A 9,419-nucleotide genomic window follows, 5' to 3' on the forward strand; every position below is an offset into this window, starting at 1 on the left:
AGCAGACAGAATGGCATAACCAACTGTCTGCTTGCAGTCTCACATCGCAGAATACACAAAATTCACAGCTTGCGATAATCCCTTCTCCCAAACATCATAAAATAGAGACTGTGTCTGTCCCAAGGATTAGCAAACATAAAATATTGAGCAAACCTCTTAAAAGTAATTTATTAAACGTTAAACAAATTAAACATGAACAAAATACAGATAATCAACTGTTACGACTCGGATTGCTAAATATTAGATGTCTCTCTAATAAAGCACTTTTTGTTAACGGTATGATAGCAGATCATAAAATAGACATGCTCTGTTTGACAGAAACATGGCTAAAACCAGATGATTATATTACTTTAAATGAGTCTGTCCCCCAAGATTATTATTATAAACATGAGCCTCCTCTAAAAGGCAGAGGGGGAGGTGTCGCTGCACTTTACAATAACTCTTTTAACATTTCCCAGAAGTCTAATTCTAAATACAATTCTTTTGAATTCATGGTACTTCATGTAACAACACCTAATACTAAGGATAAAACATTTTTGAAATTTATTCTGGCTATTGTATATAGGCCTCCAGGGCACCACACAGATTTTATTAAAGAATTTGGTGGGTTCTTATCAGAATTAGTACTGGCCGCAGATAGTCCTTGTCGTTGGTGACTTTAACATCCATGTAGATAACGATACAGATGCTTTAGGAATGGCTTTCAAAGACACTCTTAACTCCATGCGCATTAGACAACATGTGTCAGGACCCACTCACCGTCGTAATCATATTTTAGATTTAATACTGCTTTACGGTATAAATGTGGACGACGTTAAAATCCTTCAGCAGAGTGAAGACATTTCGGATCATTATCTGGTATTATGTTTGCTTCACTAGCCTATGGTGGCGAATCAAACTCCTTGTTACAAATATGGTAGAACAATAACTTCAACTACCAAAGGTGCATTTCTCGATAATCTGCCTGAATTGTCTCAAATCTCTAGCATGAGTAATAACGTTGAAGATCTTGACATTACCACTGAAAATTTTAACTCCACTTTCTCGGAAACGCTAGACACAGTTGCTCATCTGTGCTTACAGAAGATAAAAAATGACAGCCCAACATGGTGGTATAATGAGCACTCTCAGGCTGTAAAGAAAGTGGTCCGAAAAACAGAGTGCATCTTTAAGAAAATTAAATTAGAGGTATTTCGTACAGCATGGAAGGATAGTATTCAAATATACATGTACAGGAAAGCCCTAAAAACGTCTAGATCCGCCTACTTTTCATCACTAATAGAAGAAACCCAGCACAACCCTAGGTTTTATTTAACACAGTGGCTAAATTAACAAAAAATAAATTCTCAGTGACTTCTGATTCTGGATATCAATATTGCATTGATGAATTTATGAACCACTTCACAAATAAAATCCAAGATATTAGAGGAAAAGTTATAACAATGCAACTATAAGTGAAACCCACTGAACAAACAACTAACCACAGCGCCCCTAATGAGAAATTGTAATTATTTTCTACCGTAGATCACGATGAACTGTCTAAAATCATTAGATAATCTAAATCAACAACAACTCAACTTTATTTATATAGCGCTTTTTACAATTTTCATTGTTTCAAAGCAGCTGTACATGAAACTGTCATGACTCGGAGAGGAGTTCGGAAAAGGTTCGGAGACTCAAATGCTGGTAATGAAGCAGACTTTATTAGAAATTGTCCAACAGAAACACCAGATGACACCGGCCTTGAGCACAGGAAACACGTGAGTCCGTGGAGAGCTAGCTCGACCCGACGGCACTCACGGTAAGAATCAACAGAAAACTCCCAACGAGTAATCCTGGCTCCTCCGAGGAGCACGCTCAGCGGGGAGAAGGCACGACCCGCTGGCAGAATCCGAACAGCAGTGGTGATCGCTGGAGAAGTGGTGACGGGTAGTGCAGTGAGCAGAGGGCCGAGACGCCAATGGGAACTGAGGGGCACAGGAGTAGATGACACAGAAGAAAACAAACAAAACTAGGACAAGATAACTAGGACAAGATAACTAAGACAAAGACTAGATAATAGTACGTCTTGGTCATGGATGTAACCTCGGTTCCCTGATGGAGGGAACGAGACGTTGTGTCGAACCGACAGAATTGGGTTTGTCTTGAGAACCTATCATCTTCTGAGTATTTAGAAAAGGCCAATGAAAATTGGCGAATGAAATTTGCATGCTGGGCTCCTCCCCGGATGTCCGGGTATAAGAGGGAAGCCGGCGTGCTCATTCATTCACCTTTGGTCTGAGGAGCCTAAGCATCCTCCCCCGACCGCTGGGGTGGGGGCCAGTGTTGTGGCATGAGGGACACAACGTCTCGTTCCCTCCATCAGGGAACCGAGGTTACATCCGTAACCAAGACGTTCCCTTTCTGTCGGTCTCTCGACGTTGTGTCGAACCGACAGAATGGGGTTCCTATGGAATACGCCACAGCACTGAGCCACGTCACAATCTCTGCGGAGCGACGTTGACTGGCCTGGGCGAGTCAGACGAACACGCTAGCGCAAAATTATAACCTTCCAGTGGAGTGAAGGGGGACCCAGAGCTTTCCACAAAAAGTTGGGAAGCCCCCTAACGCCGGCCGTCACGGGCGGAGGCCTGATTCTCTAAATGGCGAGAAGCCGCCCGGCACCGTACGGGCCACTGGGTAAGCATTATTCCCCCCTGGGGGGGAAAACGCTGCAGAGGCCACTACCTACCGTAGGGAGGAATTAGTGGAGACACCACATGGTCTCACCATCAGTGGAGAACTCATGGGAGGAATGTGCGGACTGCAGGAGTTAACCGCAAGGTGGGAGTCCACCTGGGGAGGTCATGGGTTGCCAAGGTGGGAACCATTCATGAGGATACATCAGACGGAACAGCCCATGGAGGGGGGGTTACCACGTCTGGAGCACTAGGTCCGGTTAGAGCTATGTGGGAGATAACTCAACTGTTCCCCGGCCTAAGGGGGCAGGGCTGCTCTGCCCAGCCCGTCCCCTGGAAGGGTGCTTAGTGATGGATGGAATGCCTGTTCTTTACCCGAGGGGAAAGAAGTGAGGCGGGATCGCCACTGCTCCCCCCGAGGGGGAAGGGCTTCCGCAGGCGTATGCCCTACCGGCTGCCGGTCCCACACCTTGCCAGGATGCGGGCTGACACCGGTTCCGCGCGTAGGTATTAGAACCTCACGGAGTTGTTAGGCATAGCCCAACCCGCAGCTCCGCAGATGTCTGCCAGAGAGGCGCCCTGAGCCAGCCACGAGGGGTGTGCCTCACCCCCAACGGGTAGGAAAAAAGATTGGTATGCCTTAACGAGGGCATCCACGATCCAGTGCGCCAGCCTCTGTTTGGATACAGCCCTCCTGCTGAGCTCCGAAACAGACAAAGAGCTGCTCATAGCTTCTGGGCTCTGCGTGCGGTCCAAGCAGAGGCGCCGTGCGCGTACTGGACAAGCACGGGTAGGTTGGGTCTTCCTCCCCGGTGGGGAGCGCCTGCAGGTTCACCACCTGGTCTCTCGGGAGAGTGGTGGGAACCTTGGGCACGTAGCCGGGGCGGGGTCTCAAGATAACGTGAGAATCCCGGCCCCGAGTTCTAGGCAATCTGTGGACACGGAGGGTGCTTGTAGATCCCCTACCCTCTTGGAGGTGAGCGCCATGCGGAAAGCCGTCTTTATCAAGACTGAGAAAGAGCGGCAACCCCGAGAGGCTCGAAGGGGGCGGGGCCTCTTGAGGCCCGCCACCTAGGTCGCAAGAGGGTACGGAGCGCGGGTAAGGTGGTCACCCTCTCGCGCCCCTTAGGAACCTAATGACCAGGTCGTGCTGTCCCAGAGGCTACCCAGCACTTGGGTCATGATGAGCGGCCGTAGCGGCTACATACATTCCCAGTGTGGAGGGGGAGAGGTTACTCCCCCGTCTCTCTTGAGGACGGGACAGCTCGTACCCGACCGAGCAACTCCGCGGGTCTTCTCGCCGAGAAGAGCACCAGGACGAGAAGAGGCGCCACCTATGGGCGTATAGCCGCCCAGTGGCCGAAGCCCTAGCCTGAGTGACGTCCCAACCGGACTGGGGGTGGGTCACTCAGGATCTCCTCGTCCCGTCCAGACATGGAGACCAGGTTTTGCCTGGGATGCCGTAACGTGCCCCTTCCCCTGGGGAAGCTGTTCGCCAGGGGGAGCGGCCAGGGGGGAGTTGTTGTCAGAGCCTCAGCTCCGAGAACCAAGTCCTGGTTAGGCCGAAGGGGCGTAACTAGTACCACTTGATGCTCCTCTTCCCTGGCCTTGCACAGGCCCTGTGCAATGAGGCTCACTGGGGGGAAGCGTACTTCCGCTTGTCCCGCGGCCAGCTGTGCGCAAGGGCATCCGTGCCGAGGGTCCTCGGACAGGGAGTACCCAAGCGGACAATGGGAGGAGTTCGGGGAGGCAACAGGACCACCTGTGCCTGGCCAAACTGCCCCCAAATGAGCCGGCTGCGCGGGGAGGGAGTCGCCACTCTCCGCAAGGCGTCAACTGACGAGAGAGCACATCGGCTGTCTGGTTCAGGACGCCTGGGATGTGTGTGGCTCGCAGGGAGCTGATCACCTGCTGACTCCAGAGGAGGAGGCGTCGGGCGAGTCATGTTAGCTGCTGTGAGTGAAGAATACGCCACAGCAGCTGTGCTGTCCGACCGGACCAGCACGTGCTTCCCTGCACGAGAGGAAGTCCCTCAATGCAAGTAGCACAACCCACAACTCTAGGCAGTTGAATGCCAACGCAGGCGGGGGCCCGTCCACCGCCCCGACACTGCTTGCCCGTTGCACACGGCACCCCTTAGGGTGTGTCGGCAGAAAAGCGTGTGACCAACGCCTGCTGCCGGTGTGCCACGCTCTCCAAGGAACTTGACTCTGCCGCCAGTGTTGGAGCGGTCGTATATGCATCGACCCGAGGGGGGGCCACCCCCGCCGAGGATGCCATGAATCCCAGGAGCCTCCTGTTACAGGGGGACCGCTGACTGTCTGATCTCAGGCAGTTCAACACTGACCGGGCGCGCTAGTCCTCGCGCCCCCCCCTGGGGGTGAGCGGGGCCGCCCGTGAGGACAGAGTCGAGTTCCATACCGAGAAAGAGGATGCTCTGCACCGGGGAGAGCTTGCTCTTATCTCAGTTGACCTGTGGCCCCACCGATCTAGGTGCCGGAGCACCAGGTCCCTGTGTGTACACCACAGATCTCGAGAGTGTGCCCAAACTTGAGCCAGTCGTCGAGATAGTTAGTACCCGTACACCTCCTTCCCAACGGGGAAGGAGGGCGGCTTCCACGACCTTCGTAAAGACTCGTGGAGACAGGGACAGACCGAAGGGGAGGACCCTGTACTGATATGCCCGTCCCTCGAACGCGAACCGTCGGAACGGCCGAAGTCGAGGGAGGATCGAGACATGAAAGTACGCGTCCTCTAGGTCGATTGCCATGAACCAGTCCTGACGCCTGACGGACGCCAGGATGCGCTTCTGCGTGACCATCCTGAAAGGCAGCTAGTGTAGGTGCCTGTTCAGAACACACAGACCCAAGATAGGGCGCAACCCTCCGCCTTTCTTAGGGACAATGAAGTACGGGCTGTAAAACCCGCTGAACACCTCGGCCGGTGGGACGGGCTCGATCGCTCCCTTCACCAGAAGGGAGGCGACCTCCGCCCGAAGTACGGGGGCATCCCTGCCTCTGCCTGAGGTAAAAGGACGTCCCGGAACTTGGGCGGACGTGTAGCGACTGAATCGCGTAGCCGAGACGGATCGTCTTCCTCAGCCCGCCTGACAGTCTGGGGGCTCCCAGAACTGTGACAGGGGACTAGAGGTTGATCTGCTTCATCGCCCCCGCGGAGGGTGGTTCGATGGCTAGCAGTACGGATTCCTTGCCAGGGGAGGCCCCCCGGGGAGGAGATCGGCTCTGCCATATTTCCTGCCTGGCGACTGCGCAGCTCAACGCACTGTCTGACTGAGAGTGCTGAGGGCTGGTGTTTATACTCGACATTGCGCTTTGCCATGACGCAACGTCGAGTTTGCCGTTCACCGTCGTGCAGAGGGTGAGAGCGGCTGAGGTAACCCAGAGAGAGAGGAAACTCTCCTTTTTGAGAGTAAGTGGGCGCCAGCCCCCCAGAGGGGGCCAGCAGATGGAGGGACGGGGCAGGAACCGTCCCTATCCGACCTACCAGCGCTGTGGCTGGGGTCGGGCCCAATGGTAGCCTCGATCCCCCTGAGGTGATCCCATGACAGCCGCTGCCCGCGGCTGCTGATGGGGCGATGGTCTCCTCTTCGCTGTCTCCTCCAGGTCACTGGAGGGCGTTGAAGAGGACCAGGGCTGCTGGGAAGCAGACAGTGCACGGGACTCGACGGCCGAGGCGGCCGAGTTGCGGCACGGAGGACTGCTTTTTACTGTCGAGAACCCTCGACAGTAACACCAACCAGCCCCCCCTTGCGAGACGGGTACGTCGAGAAAGCGGACCTTCTCAGCGTTACTCATCTGCGCAAGGATTGGCCAGAGGAGTTTCTCATGGACCACAAGTGTGGACATCGTCCGACCCAGGGCCCGCGTGGTCACCTTGGTCGCCCGTAGAGCGAGGTCGGTGGCGGCGCGGAGTTCCTGCATAAGCGCTGGGTCGGTCTTACCCTCGTGGAGCTCTCTCAACGCCCTGGCCTGGCAGGAGCCATAGCGTGGAGAGAGGAGGCAGCTTGGTCCGCCGCAATGTAAGCTCTCGACACCAGAGATGCCGAGACACCACATGCTTTGGACGGGAGTCTAGGTCGAGCCCCCCCAGGTGGCCGCCACCTACGGGCACGAGTGCACCGCGGCGGCATACTCCACCTGGGGGACACCGACGTATCCTCCAGCTGTCTCAACCTCGAGGGAAGAGAGGGTGACAGAACTTTGTTTGACGTGAAACGTGCCGGGAAGGGGCGTTCCAGGTCTTACAAAGTTCCTCATGCACTTCCGGTAAACACGGCACTGGGGGCGGGCGCGGCTTGGAGCCGCGCTCAAACCCGAGGCGCCATGTAGCCAGCCGCGAGCGCCGGGAGAGGCAGTGCGGGCACTGCAACCCAACACTCACGGCGGCCCGGGAAAGCATGGCCGACATCTCGACATCCGCTTTTTCCTGGGCTCGACCCCCCGAGGGAGGGAGCCCGAGGAATCGTCGGAGTCGGATGGCAGTACGTCACCCCCCGATGCTGCAAGAGACATCTCATCATCACGCATCGTGTCCGAATACGTGATTGAGGAATAAGACGGCGGACCGTCTTTTTGGGGAACGGTCAGACGAGCGAAACGAGGTGTGAACGGTCCGTGAGCCGTGGCTGGCGGATTATCGCTCACAGTAATCCTCATATCACCCTCGCTGCTTGCCATAGCGGACGGCAGGGCCGTAGTCCTGCCGCCACGGAACGGGGAGCAAACGAGGTGGTGGCTGAGTCCCGTGGGAACACAGCCACCTGTGACGCAACGTCTGAATCGTCACCGCCCGCAGTGCGGGCAGGACGTATCCACAACGTCTGCCCCAGCGTACTGGAAGCAGGCATTGTGTCCGTCCCCCTCCTCGATGAGTGTGTTACACCCAAGGGAATCTCATCATCACGCATCGTGTCCGAATACGTGATTGAGGAATAAGACGGCGGACCGTTCTTTTTGGGGAACGGTCAGACAAGCGAAACGAGGTGTGAACGGTCCGTGAGCCGTGGCTGGCGGATTATCGCTCACAGTAATCCTCATATCACCCTCGCTGCTTGCCATAGCGGACGGCAGGGCCGTAGTCCTGCCGCCACGGAACGGGGAGCAAACGAGGTGGTGGCTGAGTCCCGTGGGAACACAGCCACCTGTGACGCAACGTCTGAATCGTCACCGCCCGCAGTGCGGGCAGGACGTATCCACAACGTCTGCCCCAGCGTACTGGAAGCAGGCATTGTGTCCGTCCCCCTCCTCGATGAGTGTGTTGCACCCATGAGAACAGCGGGACAAGCCACGCTGGAGAAATTTGCTCTTTTAGAAAAGGAAATTTGCTCGAACACCTCCGGAACTGCCGAGACGCCCAGGGGAGAGTCACTGCAGGAAGGGACCGTCCGCTGTCCACGTCGTAGATTCCAGCAGAAAGAATGATCACCCAGATCGTAGAGAAGCTCATCAGATGCGTAGGCTCTGAAGAACAAAAGGTGAATGAATGAGCACGCCGGCTTCCCTCTTATACCCGGACATCCGGGGAGGAGCCCGGCATGCAAATTTCATTCGCCAATTTTCATTGGCCTTTTCTAAATACTCAGAAGATGATAGGTTCTCAAGACAAACCCCATTCTGTTCCAAGGGAACTAGAACACGCTAGACTAGGGCAGTCAGTACTGGCAATAACACGCAACGGTCTGAAACAAGACAAGAGAACAAGAGGGATTAAATAGAGGGGACCTAATCAGCGGGGAATGAAAAACAGGTGAATAATAATGAGCCAGGGGGGACTGCTAATTAGGGACGAGCTACAGGAGTGTAGGTGATGAGGTGATGGAAACCCGGTGAGGGGAAAGTCTGAAGGGGAGACACGGGGGCGGGGCTAGTGACGTAGACACTAAACACGTGGAGAGCCGTCAAGACGTTTCCACAAGAGTTTGACAAAACAAAACAAACACTCACACAAGACAAAAAGGCCACGACAAGACTGAGATCACGACATGAAACATATTGACTATAAGCAAAACAATTAAAGTTGTACCTGTAAAAACAAGAAAAAGGTGAAAACACAATATGCACACGTACTAACACACATAGACATAGACACACACACATACACACACACACACAGACATGCACACACACAGACATGCACGCACACACATACACACGCACGCACAGTGAAACTTTAAAATTCTAACAACCGGCATGCTAGACCCTATACCTGCAAATCTACTGAAAGAGATGCTCCCAGAAATTATAGATCCTCTTAGCATTATTAACTCATCTCTGACACTAGGACATGTGCCTAAAGCATATATAAGGTGGCTGTTATAAGGCCCTTGTCAAACCCCAACTCGACCCTAGAGAACTAGTTAACTACAGACCTATATCGAATCTACCTTTCATATCTAAAGTTCTGGAAAAAATAGTTTCAACTCAATTATGTTCCTTCCTCCAAAGGAATGACATCATTGAAGAATTCCAGTCTGGATTTAGAGCACATTCACAGTACAGAGCTTTGATGAGCGTTACAAATGATCTGCTTATGGCATCTGACCGAGGTTGTATCTCGTTATTGGTGCTGCTAGACCTTAGTGCTGCATTCGATACCATTGACCACAGCACACTCCTACATAGACTCGAAAATTATGTCGGCATTAAGGGAATAGCTTTGAAATGGTTTAAATCTTATTTATCCGACCGTTTTCAATTTGTAGCAATAAACAATGAGGTGTCA

This window comes from Triplophysa rosa, linkage group LG24 (genome assembly GCF_024868665.1).
Source record: "Triplophysa rosa linkage group LG24, Trosa_1v2, whole genome shotgun sequence".
NCBI classification, from domain to species: Eukaryota; Metazoa; Chordata; class Actinopteri; order Cypriniformes; family Nemacheilidae; genus Triplophysa; species Triplophysa rosa.